We start from the raw sequence: 13,601 nt of genomic DNA on the forward strand, positions 1-13,601 counted from the left end.
CAGCCCAATGTGATTGCATGTAATTTCCTATTAATCTCTTTGCGTATCAAGTATTCTAACTGTTTGATCCATTTGGCTGGAGTCCACAAAATTCAAATAATTTGACTTTAGTGGACTTCAATAAGACTTAAACTTCGCCCTACTCTGTGCAGAGAGAGTAAGGAATTTGTTCGCAGGTGGGAGGCCATTTTAAACAAATGCTTTTTAGACCTGATCTTACTGACTATCCAAGAGCTCTCTAAGAATTTGAGCTCCCTTAATGCGGAAATTCAAGACATTGAGAAAGAATTAGTTGGCTCATTGGGACAAGAGGAGTACGACATCATTCTTGCAAATATACTTGGATGGAGAAATATGGCCCAGTAGCACCCAAGAAGCTTTTTCAATACCCATCCGATAACACCTCCAGCTCTGACTCGGAGGCACAAAGAGCCTCTGAAACCCCCATCGAACAAACAGACAATTCCAACCGCACAACCAGCCCTTCAAGAACCCGTAAGGGGAAGATGAAATCAAAAGAACAAACCACAAACAAGACTATAACCCGTCCAAGATGCCTGACTTTCAAGAATTTAGAGCAAAGAGTGGATTTGTACCACCAATTACAGTATCATCCATCGACATTTTCCAGAAACTTGTTAACCGAGATCTTGAACGAATCAGCTATAAAACTCCTCCACATAAGAATCTTAAACCTCATGAGATGAAACTCATTAAAGACCTATATGGCAACAAAAACATAACAATCCGCCCAGCAGACAAAGGGGGTGCCTTGGTCATCCAGAATACCACTGACTATGACTTGGAGTGTTTAAGATAATTACAAGATCGCACTACATATGCCATCCTGGATCAAGACCCGACTATTCCCATAAAACAATACTTGGAAATATTTCTAGACAATGCATTGGAATTGGATTGGATCAATGAACATACGCATATGTTTTTGAACAAAAATCACCCTAGAATCCCAAACTTTTACACCCTACCCAAGATCCACAAAGATTTGACCAAATCACCTGGAAGACCTATTGTTGCAGGCATGGACAACATTAATCAACCACTTGGTATCTATATTGATTTCCTCTTACAACCATTGATTCAGAAGACCCGAGCTTACAACCGTGAAACTACCCATTTTCTGCAGAAACTGAACTCCGCGACTTTCCAACACAACCAGCTGATGTTCACTATAGATGTCAAAAGTTTATACACATCTATACCACATAATCTGGGAATCAAATAAGTTGAATAGTTATTATTACAAACACCGGATATCCGAGCACATAAAGAATTCATATTGAGCCTTCTTCAATTTATCGTGGAGAACTCTTACTTTCAATATCATAACCAGTTTTTTCTACAGACCTCGGGTACCTCGATGGGTGCCACTATGGCGCCGACATATGCTAACTGTTTCATGTACAAATTTGAGACAGATCATATACTCAACAAACAGGAATGGAGCAAGGACATCCATTCATGGACATGTTATATTGATGACATTTTTGTAGTGTGGAAAGCCACTGAGACAGCATTGAATGCCTTTTTTGAGTACCTTAACAACATCGACAGCCGCATTCAATTTACTAGAGAAACATAACGCGATACGATTACTTTTCTTGATGTCAAAATAGAGAAGAGAGAAATTGGCTACAACACTAGCCTTTTTTCGGAAAGCGACTGACCGCAATAACCTGCTGCACGCTTGAGCTGTCATCAGCCATGCCTTCTCAAGAACCACCCATATAGTAAATTGTTAAGTGTTAAAAAGATTGTCAGCGACCGGACAATTGCACCTCACAGCAACTTGAAATGCAGAAGAAGTTCTTAGCACGCGGCTACAAGCAAGAAGAATTGAACTCAGCAGCCCAAAGAGTCAATGCTCTTGACCGTGACACTCTGTTGTCTACCGCCGGTAAAACTAAAAGGGAACTCAAGTCTCCTGTATATGTTTCCAATTCTCCGTTCAGAGCAATAAATCAAGAAAACAATCAAAAAACACTGGAATATCTTCAAAAATGATACAAGGGTACAAAACCCATTTAGTGAATTAGCTGTGTTTGCCTACCAGAGAAGCAGGAACCTCAGAGACGAATTGGTTCACACAAGACCGCCTTCTAAAGAACCAATTACACAGCGCACAAGCACATTTCCATGTCTACATTGCATTAACTGCACCTCAGTAATTAAAGGCAATGTCATTTACCATCCACGTACAGGCAAGAAGATTTTTCTAAAAACATTTGGTACCTGCGAAAGTTCTAACATCATTTATGGCATTAAATGCCCATCTGGGAAATACTACGTGGGCCAATCGACGAGAACAGCCAAGACACGGTGGAATGAACACCGGTACTGCATCCGCAATGCCAATCCCAATTCCGCTGTGTCACGCCATTCGGTCGAAAATGGCCACAATCTTACCCAAATAAGGTTCCGGATCCTTGAAGTTCTGACTCGAAACAACCCAAATGAAGATCTGAGCTTACGGCTCAACCGGAAAGAAACATTTTGGATCGACAGACTCGGCAGTCTGGCCCCTAATGGTCTTAATGAAGAAATGAATTACCATTGTTTCATTTGAAATTCGATGTATATCCTGTGACTCTCCTTGTTAAGAACATTTGTGCACTTCTGCACAGTACATACAATCTTTATGCATCATAGTATTCCATGTTACATGATGCTGTAGTATCCGTTTTTCTCTATTTACTCTTGGTTATCACTGTCCTCTTACTGTGTTGTCTAGATGACTGTCAACGATTTTGATGCACTATAGTATCACATTATTCATGTCTCATTAGCATTGATCTCTCTGATTTTTTTAGGACAGTTATGCACTTCATTACAGTGCGTATCCCATTGTACATGACGCTTTAGCATTTTTTTCTTTCTTCTGATCTGCTATCAATGTTCCCTAACTGTGTTCTTAGTGTTATGCACCATTGTTACAATGTCCTTGAAGCATTCAGATTTTCTTCCACTGTTTTTTTAGAATGACTTCCATGTACCACTGTTTTATGCTCCTTGAACTTTCCCATTTTTTGTCCTTTTAATTAGCATGAGCACCATATGTGATTGAGTCGCTCAATTCTTGACTTTACCACTTTTGAAACGATTTTGCCGTAACCATGCAGAAAATCCCGGATTCATAGTCTGGGACCCAAGGTGCCACCTTCTGGTGGCACCTGCTACGACAAGGCTACCTTGATACACTCCTCGCGATTTTCCTGAACGCACTTCTCCAGTCTAAGTATTTTTTCCATTTCTATGATTCTGTTTTTTGTATTTTATCTCATGACAATTCTTAGGATGACCACATTATGATAGATAAATATTTGGTTTGTTAATTTTTTGAGTTTACATACCCATTAGCAGCATTACTCTATGGCCGTGCGCCAGATCGGAACACGTGGTCACGTGTCTATTTATAGCTTCGTTGCGCTAGCAACATTTATAAGCGGTAGCCCCAGACTACCCTAGACAGCGAACGAAGGATCTGTTGCCACTCGCGAGAGACAAGGTATGGCATTTGCCCACCTGGGTCCTCACACATTCTCCATGCACTTACCCCCATTGATTATGTTGTTTACTTGTTTAATCCAGTCCCAGTATTGACGGTATCTGCCTGCCCTTGCTTGTATCGGGCACCTATCACAGACGCCCAATTGAGCTACATTACTCCATATTTTTCATGTTTGAAGCCTGCCACACTTTACAGGTAAATGGTTTCTTTTTTGCCCAAACATTATAAGCAACTGTTTATTAGTACCTTTTACTTTTCGTATTTTCCCTCATTTTTCATATCCACTCCGGCATTACACCCATTACCAAAAATCGCTTGTGAAACGTTGTATGTTTTGTGTTTTTTTTTATTTTTAATTTTGAAACGATACATTACATTCATGTATCCATGATGTTTCTTGATGTTTCTTTATGTCATGCTGACTATATTGTATTGTGGATTTATTTGCACCGTAACAGACTAGCCCTGATGAAGGAAACCATTTTCCGAAATGCATTGGCTCATAGAGTCTGATTTTTGAACAAATTGTGACAGCTGCTTCCTCACTAAGATTTCATTAGTGTCTTTTCTATGTTGGAAAAAAATGTTTCTTTGGATAAATTAGAATTTTTGAAAAACAGCAAAAGACTCTTTCTTTGAATGAAAAGTGTATTACTTTGGATACTTGATTTAACTCACTTTAACCTTGATTTAATCTACAACCCAAGTTGGGTCCCACGGAGAGTGGCTGTGTGACTTGGTATTTTTACTCGGTCTCCTGCTTTTTCATTGATTTTGAGTCAAGGTGTCTCCAGACTCATCGCAGCCAGCTCCTGCATAATCTTTGTGAACAGGAGTGATTAACAAGTAGCATTTCAAGGGCAACATTAGCAGTCTAAGCAAGGGTACTTGTATTCAAGCATAGGTACAGCAAATATTTAATCAATATCAGCCACGTGGAAGGTATACTGGACATAGGGCCTCATTACGACCCAGGCGGTAAGTTACCGCCTGGGCCGTGACTTTACCACCACGGCGTAAACTGCGTTTACGCCATGGTGGTTGGCGGACTTACCGCCCCATTCCGACCTTGGCGGGGCGGTAAATCCCCAATCCCCATTTACCCTTCCCCATTCCCATTTTTGCCCCATAGGGCATAATGGGAGTGGGGAAGGCGTTAATTACGCCACCGTAAATTAAGGTGGCGTAATTAACTCCATGGTCCCTTAGCGCCATGGATTTTAACACCTGCTAAAAGCAGGTGTAAAATCTGCCATGGCGCTAAGGGACCTCGTACTCAGGCGGTAAGGGTTGGCGCTGTTTACGCTGCCGTAAACCCCTTACCGCCTGGGTCGTAATGAGGCCCATAGTATACCTGCAGGGCACAGATTTTATGACAAAGGTACACATAATCCAGAATAGTCTGAGATTAGTTGCCTCAGAGACAGCAAAAGTGCTCAAGCATGGATACAGATGAACAATGGGAAGCAAGGATCAAACTACACATACCATACCATAGCATAGAGAGTGGATAACGATTTGAAGATAACAGGAAGGCCTCTGTATCCAGATAAACTCAGATTATTAGTGAGACATGGTTTTCAAGCATTGTCGCCGTTCGAGAGCAAAGAAGCAGGTGGCTCTGGTGTGCAATATATCAATGCTCACTATCATTACAGAGCAAGCAACACTATTTATAGTCAGTGAAACCATGAATGAGTCTTTTTTAAAGATTGTATCCTGAGAACGAAATCACTCTGAATGGCTGACAATTTTGAAAGGTTTAGGGACTTGCATTTTTGACAAGTGAGGAAATACAAGATTAAATGGGATACCCAGGATCACACATTGATTAAGAGGTGAAGCTGGGATTCGTAGCCACAATTTCTGGTCTTACCAATTTATATTCTAGTCTTTGCAGAACTGAATTTGAAAATATGAAAATCACATAACTCAATATAAACATTTAAAAAAACAAAACATTATAGAAAAATATTATTCAAAATGGGAATGATTCTAGCTTCATTGTGTCCATCATCAAGTAAAGTATATAAATACCAGCCTACTAATGGATGTGATCTTAAAAGATTTCAAATAGGTTTTTCTCTTTTGTATTGTAAAGCTTTAAATACACCCCACACACGGGCTTGTGCAATGGTATTTAAAAATGTGCAGCAAAACCGTTTTGTTGTCACATAAGCAAACCTTAAAATATGCTGGTGAGAAGCCTGCAATATCTGGTCTGCTCTCTTCTGTCTAGAACTCCTTCCACTCAAATGGCCTACATGATAGGAAAGATCAGGTAATTGGCTAACCAATGCCACCAGTATGTGAGAAGAAAATCTTTTCATAGAAGGCAGTACAGTACTGTCAATGATATAAGATTTGTCCAGGATCACAGTATCATCTGCTTCCAAAGCCAGGATCCAAGCATGAACGCTTTGGTTCCACAGTCTGGAATTCAGATACTTAAACACCTCTAACACTTTATTGTCATCATTGGAGTTGCCTGCCTAGGTTTTACAACTCCCCATCTAAACAAACCAATTTCTAGACCATCACCATATTGATGGTATGTTAGTTTTTATAGCAACCACTATCAAGTGCAGGTACATTGGTGATGATAACACCTGTGGTGCTATAGAACAATGTACATTTACATGCAGGCTTAACAACTTCATACATTTGAAACGCTGGAATTTGGTATTGTAATGTTGCATGTGAACGCATATTTCTGCAATGAGTGCTTAACACACTGAGCTAGCCTCTGAACCATCGGGACACTCAACTGTATCAATATGTATTTCAACTTTGGCTATTGCACATGATCAATATAATACCCAAAGTATGGTGAGAATGCTACAGCTGTTGTGCCACACAAACTATGTATACCACAGTGAACATAGCATTACAGGATGAAAAGATCTGAACAAAATGTACTTGTCAACAACAGACAGAAAATAGGTTTAGCCTTAGCAACACACCATAGAAAATCCTGATGTGGGATACTTAATTTTGTCGACTTAGTGAAACTGCCTTTTTTTTCAAATAAGACTCTTTCTTGGGGCCCCCTCCAAGGTGGGGTCCGGGGCAAGTGCCCCTGTTGCCCTCCCATAAAGATGTCTCTGCTGGGATGTTTTTACAAAATGTTATGTGCACAATATCAATACTTTCCCCACAATCTGTCATTCCTTACAACTTCTGTTGTTTATGCAGCAATGAGTTCTTCCAAGTTTTCAAAGAACAAGCATGAAATTAGATTTAAAACTACACACTTTTCATATTTTTCCTCATTCTTGCTGCAAAGGTAAATGTCTTCAAAGTTCATTTACAAATAGGCTTTTTAAAAGCAAAATGAAGTCTATTGTCACTTATCAGTTTTTTTTCTTTTCCCCAACCGCATGCAAATGTCAATTGCTTTGGAGCAGGATGAGCGGCCACTCTTTTGATTGAAATTTCCTGCCCCTCACACTTCACAGGTGAGAGTCTTAGCCTGCTATTGTCTGAAGTCACATTGTCCTTGTTTTTCAAAGCCTCCAAGATAGCAATTAGCCTTTCCTTTGCCAGCAGTTTATGAGGTATCACCATTTCTCAGGGCTAGCAACTGGCAGAGCACGTTTTTTTAAATATAGTTTGCCAACTCAGCCTGGATTTTAGCTTTGATTTTCTCCTTTTAAATCTTATCTGTAAACCTATAGAATTAAAACAGTTTATAAGTGTATTTCTAAGAGTAACAAATCCTATTACATTTCTAAGTAATCAAGCCTTCACACAACAATGCAATTTTAATAGGCGATGTTCCCCCTTCAGTCAGCAAAAAGCACATTTTACTATTTCTTTAAATTCGGTTTTCATCTCCAGCAAATATACACTTTGTGCAGCCATAGTTCTTGTCTTGAGTGCTGGAATTGTTTTGCAGCATGGATACAGTTAACAGGCATCTATTTTGAGTATTTCTCTGGACAGCTGATCCTTGATACTGTTGCAAAGAAAATAGACGTGTTTCCTTTGTAAAATGAAAACAAAGCCCCTGGTTGTTTTTTCAAGGATACTTTTGACAGGAGCTGTCATTCAAAAGAGGCCTGGTTCCTCTGAAACACAATGAATGATCCTGGGCATTGCAGGGCCTTTTTAATCACAGTGGTTTATGAGAAATTCATGAATTTAGCACCAAGCAGCACTTTTAAGGTTGAGAAAGTGTCATTTTAAAGAGGCAATTTTGGGGTTCAGCAAATTGATTCTGCCTCTTTCACTTCACTCCATGTTAAATGTTGCAGAGCACACTGGCACATTCCTGCAGTGAGTACTCTGATTAACCCCACCTGAAATTTGTGTGGCAGGGGGTGCAGCCATTTTCTGGTTGTTATAAAACGCAGTTTAAAGATCTCGGTGCGCACAGGAGTCAGTGCGGCCATTTGTACTATTTCTTGCACCATTGCAGTAAAGTGATGTAGCATAGCACAGCTGAGTGGGTCAAAATATCCCACAACGATCAGGGAGAAAGGAAAAGAACCCTGTGTGACTCAGCGCTCCGAATGGAGCGCATCAGGTGAGTCTTTCCCGGCCAGATAACAACCCAGCAAAGACTAATCTGATTGGTTGGGACAATCTGACTTTCCCTCAACAAGTGCTAATAGTTAATAATGCTTTTAGCCTGGTATACTGACTCATTCAGCCAGCAAAGAGTCATGCCAGCATCAAACACATAGCAGACTGCACGTACTTAAACTATGGCTTGGATAGTCAGTCATGGCATGGTTGTTATAAGAGTGCTTTATGAAATCTGTCCATGAGATGTCTATGATATAATTTGCTCTAATTTGCATATTCATGAGGCGCAGTAACAACAGATCAAACCCCTCCTACCACAAAACCCAACCCAGAATTCTGCGACAAGATGTAGGCTGTTTGTAATCTGAATATTGTATCTGAAATAGTAAATAAAACCAAAGATCACCTAATGTTCTGTGGTAGGGAAATCACGCCCAATATTTTTTCCAAGTAAGTACAGGCATCTTACCGAGAGAAAAGAAGGAAAACAACCTGCAAGATGTTGACCCGCTATTTGGATTTAGAATACACGCAAACATCCATTAATTTAAAATCGCAATGATGTTTCTTAAACAGGACACATTTAATCTACTCGGATATGAACAGTTTAGGCTTCTGTGTAGGCATGATGTAGGTACTTGCTTGGCACTGATGCCAAGATACGACCTGTCAACAAGGTTATAAGATCTGGAAAATTGAGTGATTACCTGGGCATATGATATCAGTATTTGGCAAATGCCTTTCTAAAACCTCACGCCAACACGTTACCTTTCTCACTGCATTATTTGAACAGGACATCAGTACACGGAAGATATATAAATGAAGTGGCTGAAAGCACACTTGGTTGAGATATTTTATTACACCACTAGCCATTTGCAGCTGCAATTAATTAACAAAGTTTGATGACACTGATTGATAGAGTGAGCTCAAAGAGATCCCCTGTGATGTATTTTGGGAGGGGAGATGCAGGCAGTGGGTTGAATAGTTATAGGGATTAGCATGGCCATGGGCAGGCAATGGGAGGGTAAATAGGCAAACAACACCCACAAACTGTGTGTGACTCCTCACATTTCATCTTACTCCCCTGCTATCTTCCAGTGCAATATTTTCGGCTAATAGGTGGTGCTTAAGTGCCACATTATAGCCCAAACTAACACACATTGTATTCACATACAACATGTGCATTCATATGAAAATACTACACTAAATGCGGTGCATTGTTAATTTCTAGTTTGGGCATGTACTTAAAATAAATTATGTGATTTTCGGTTACTTTGTCTACAGGATTGGGTTTAAAATACAAGTTTTTAATTTTGTAGAATTCAAAATCTAAGTTCATTTTATGTATATTTTGTTTCTACTGGTCATTAGAAACCCACTTAAAGCAGAGTCTTCTCTTTTCTGAGCATTGTTATTTGAAACATTGTCATTAGGCATTTAAATTTACATATTTTCCTTGAGAATAAAGTGGCCGAAATAACACTCTTTCCACTTCACTTTAAAATATAGCTTTTTTCAAAATTAATTTTTCATGTAAGGACAAGACATTGAAAAATGTCCTGCAAATCTGTGAATAGTTTGCATACTCTTTTAGAAATCCAATCCGACATTATCCCTGTGAAAACTTGGGTATTAATGTATACAGCTATTCTCTACACAAATTGAATGTACATTATGCAAATATGACTTTTGGGTGCATTATTTTAAATACACTTCCAAAAAGCTTACCTTACAGCCCAGTCTTCATGCAGTGGCCCGACTGGTAAAGAATTCCTCTAAAGGGCTTTAGATCATCATAAGGGGTTTGAGTAGCTCTTGCTCTATACATCTATATACATAGAGATTGATATATTACCTTTTGGTTTGGTTTGGGAAATTTCAACTCTCCAAGCAATCTCTGCCACATAAACTCTAGTTTCAGTCTATCCCCTTCTTTCAGAATCCTTCTCAGGTAATCTGATTTGTCTTGTGTGAGCTTTCAGGACCAGGATACCCTGGAATTACGCATTTTTAAAGGGATTGACATCAGCTACAACCAGTGTAGAATCCCACTCAACAACTGCCCAGTCATCAAGCCCCATTATCCGCGATTTCTAAGAATCCCGTTATTTTCCATGTGTCTGGGCTCAAATAACTGATACGTCCCACCATTCAATGTCATTTGAAGCAACCGTTTCTCATTGGACATGTCCTATCACTGAAAGGTTGATTTCCCTCACGTAATGAAGATATGTGCCACACAAAAGGTTATGTTGTACGAATTTCAAATTTTTACTTCTAATGTGTCCACATTGTTAGGAAATTTTAAGGGAGAGAGAGAAACTCTTTTTAGGGACATTTAAATATCTGTAGGGAGTAAGATACTTGCCCAAGAAGATCATACAACAGGACGTCAGTGTTGTAATTGTATTTTAGAAGAGCACACACAGTTACACCATAAGAGACACACACTATTTGTAGTATTAAAGAGGTGCAATGAAAGTTGTGCTTCAAAGCACAAACGGGAGAAACATTGATGGGGGTGGCATTTTCCTTTAGGTCCAAGAGGACCTCTATCTATTCTACTGAATTGTACCCAGAAAAAAACAGGGTATTAAAATGTGCACAATGGAACAGGAGAGGAACATGGACTATCTTAAACTTAATGTTTGGCACAATCCGTCAGCCACAACACCCTCATCAAGGGACTCGAAGAAATAGAGATCACAGACACTGCACTGCTCTGGATTAATTCTTTCCTGTCTGAAAGAACAGAAATAGTATGGATACATCCATTCAAATTAGCACTCTGGGACACCACCTGAGTAGTACCACAAGTATCCTCTTTATCCCCAATCCTCTTCATCAACTACATATATCCACTAATCAACCTCATCAAAAGACATGCTACACTATGCATCCAACTAATCAACAAAATTGAGGATGAACAAGAGAAGAACACAACTCTAATAGACTGTCTCAAAGAACTCTACCAACGAATGAACACCTATAACCTCAAAATCAACCTGGGCAAGACAGAAATCATGATTACATCTAGCAAACAGGGAGGCAGCCAATACATCCCATGGCCCACAGAACTGGGAACAGTACCCACACCATCCAAAGTTGTCAAAAACCTTGGAATCCTAATGGACAACGAGCTAACCCTAGAACAACAAGTAAACACGATCACAAAAAATGCTTCTTCCATCTGCACACAATAAAAAAGATTCTACCATTACTCTCCTTCACACAGAAAACACTGACCATCATCTCCCTCATCATGTCCAGCAAAGACTACATCAACAGCCTGTACCTCGGAATGCTGGATTATTTATTGAAGAAACTGCGATGTTTGCTGAACGCAACTGCCAGACTTCTCCTCAAACTCTCATGAAGGGACCACATCACTCCAATGTTAAAGACGCTACATTGATTGCTAGTCATAAAATGAATCACTTTTAAAACATAAGACACAGAGCAGTCCACAGCCTTGAGGAATTCATACAAAAGAAAAGCACCATCTACCAGCCGATTAGAACACTCAGATCTAGCAACGACAGACTCCTAAAACCTAAGCCATACACAAGGAAAGAACCTAGTGGATCTGCATTCTCTTGCCTAGCCATTAAACTTTGGAAGTCCCTCCCCAGAGAACTAAAAACCGTGAAGTACCATCTAAAATTCAAAACATTTCTAAAAACCTGGCACTTCAACTCAGAATGGGATGAAAACCTATGACCATCACCCATCCCCCATGAAAAAAAACACACAACAGGAAAAAAAAGGTGAATGGTCCAGACCAGAGTGAAGGGCCGAGAAATAGAGAGGCGACTGAATGGCAGGTATACCCAGGTGTGCCCGTCCCCATAGCGGGCCAAACCGGAAACAGGGGTGAAAGATGGGACCAACTTAATTAGACCACAGATAGAGGACCTTAGATAAAAAGCAGAGAGAGGGGCATCCCAAACTCAGAAAAGATGAACCACGAAGCGCAGGGAACACAAGGGCACAGGGAATAGGTCCCCACTTGTGATGTGGGCAGTAACTGATCTTAATACTGGGGGTGGAGACCGTACCACTGAATAGCACTGTTGATGACCCACACCTCGGCACCAGAGGTGTAGCCAGGTTTGTCTAACAAGTGGGGCCTGAAGCTAAGGTAGTTGGACCCACCGCACCCACATTGAAATCTGTAAATGCAGGCACAGTGCTGCTGCATGGGCATTTACCGATTTTAGGTGGGCCTTGCCCACTCAGGCCCTACCCGTCTACACCTCTGCAGTCACCACACAATATAGGAGTAGTAATTGTAGCACACCACAATGTACAACAGGGGACATTGAAACAGAGGGTGTAAGATAGGGTACCACCACTAACAAACCATATTAAAAAACTCATCCTTCTGCATACCCTCTCAAATTCTGAACTAAACATAACCATACCTCTACAGCAATACAAACCACATGCACTTCTCTACACCACAACAACACAACTAACCACACATAGGCTCACAAAACAGCAAATGACAGCTACCAACCGAAAATCACACTTACGCTCAGCAAACAGTGTAAACCGAAGTGAAGCTCCCAACAGCACATCATAAGTCTCTTGCTCTTTTCTCCCACTCGGTCCTATTAACTTGCACCTCCTCTTACCCTCTTGCTTTACAGATCCACCAGAGCACCAAGGGACCATGCAGGCTGTGCCAGTGTGCCTTTTAAGAACCTTTAGCATAACATAACAATGCATTTAATTTTTCTCATACTAAACTTCTAAGTGACCTCTCATTTTCTAAAATTGCTGAACAAGTGCAGCAATCAGACTGGACCAGCATCAATATTTAGAAACCTTTGTATTTTGTAAATGTAAAAGCACATTATCATCAAGAGACATAGGCTTGCAATACTGGTTAGGCATACAAATATAATCCTTACATCCCTGGATGCTGTCTGTTATGTCACTGTGTGGGTGAAGTCAATTGGCCCTTACCATTGCCATGTTTCATTTGAAATGAAGATATGTTGCTGCGAGTTCATACCATATGCACATAAAGGAAATACACGATAAGGTGTGTTGCATCACAATCTAGAAACTTGCATTTAGGGAAGCCGTGCTATTGATTTAGAATGTACAGAATAGTGATAAATCGACCTTATGTATCCACCTAAGATTCTGATTTTCTGAAAGGACGACTATCCCTCAATTCTCTTGGGTGATTTGGTGTATTTAATTGAGGGCCCGCTCACTTCAAAGCAATGTTATTGAAAATGTTTTCCTGTTGCTTTAAACTGGGATAGTTAAGCTCGCTTTCATCCCAATATCTGTTTTCCACAGTTGTTAATTTATACATTTTATGTTAGTCTATGAAGTGGGCACTTTAGATGGTAGTCTCAGTCATTGTTTATATCTGCACAAAAGATTTGATTTACTTGGCTGTGGTTTACAAAATGCTGCCCTCTCTGCTCTGGGAAATGCTATATGTGCTACAGTCCACACACAGCGCAGAGAAATGTAGACAACTGCTGTTTGTTCTTATCTAAATTTAATCTCACTCAGCTTT

This window comes from Ambystoma mexicanum, chromosome 1p, assembly GCF_040938575.1.
Source record: "Ambystoma mexicanum isolate Mex_15411 chromosome 1p, UKY_AmexF1_1, whole genome shotgun sequence".
Classification (NCBI taxonomy): Eukaryota; Metazoa; Chordata; class Amphibia; order Caudata; family Ambystomatidae; genus Ambystoma; species Ambystoma mexicanum.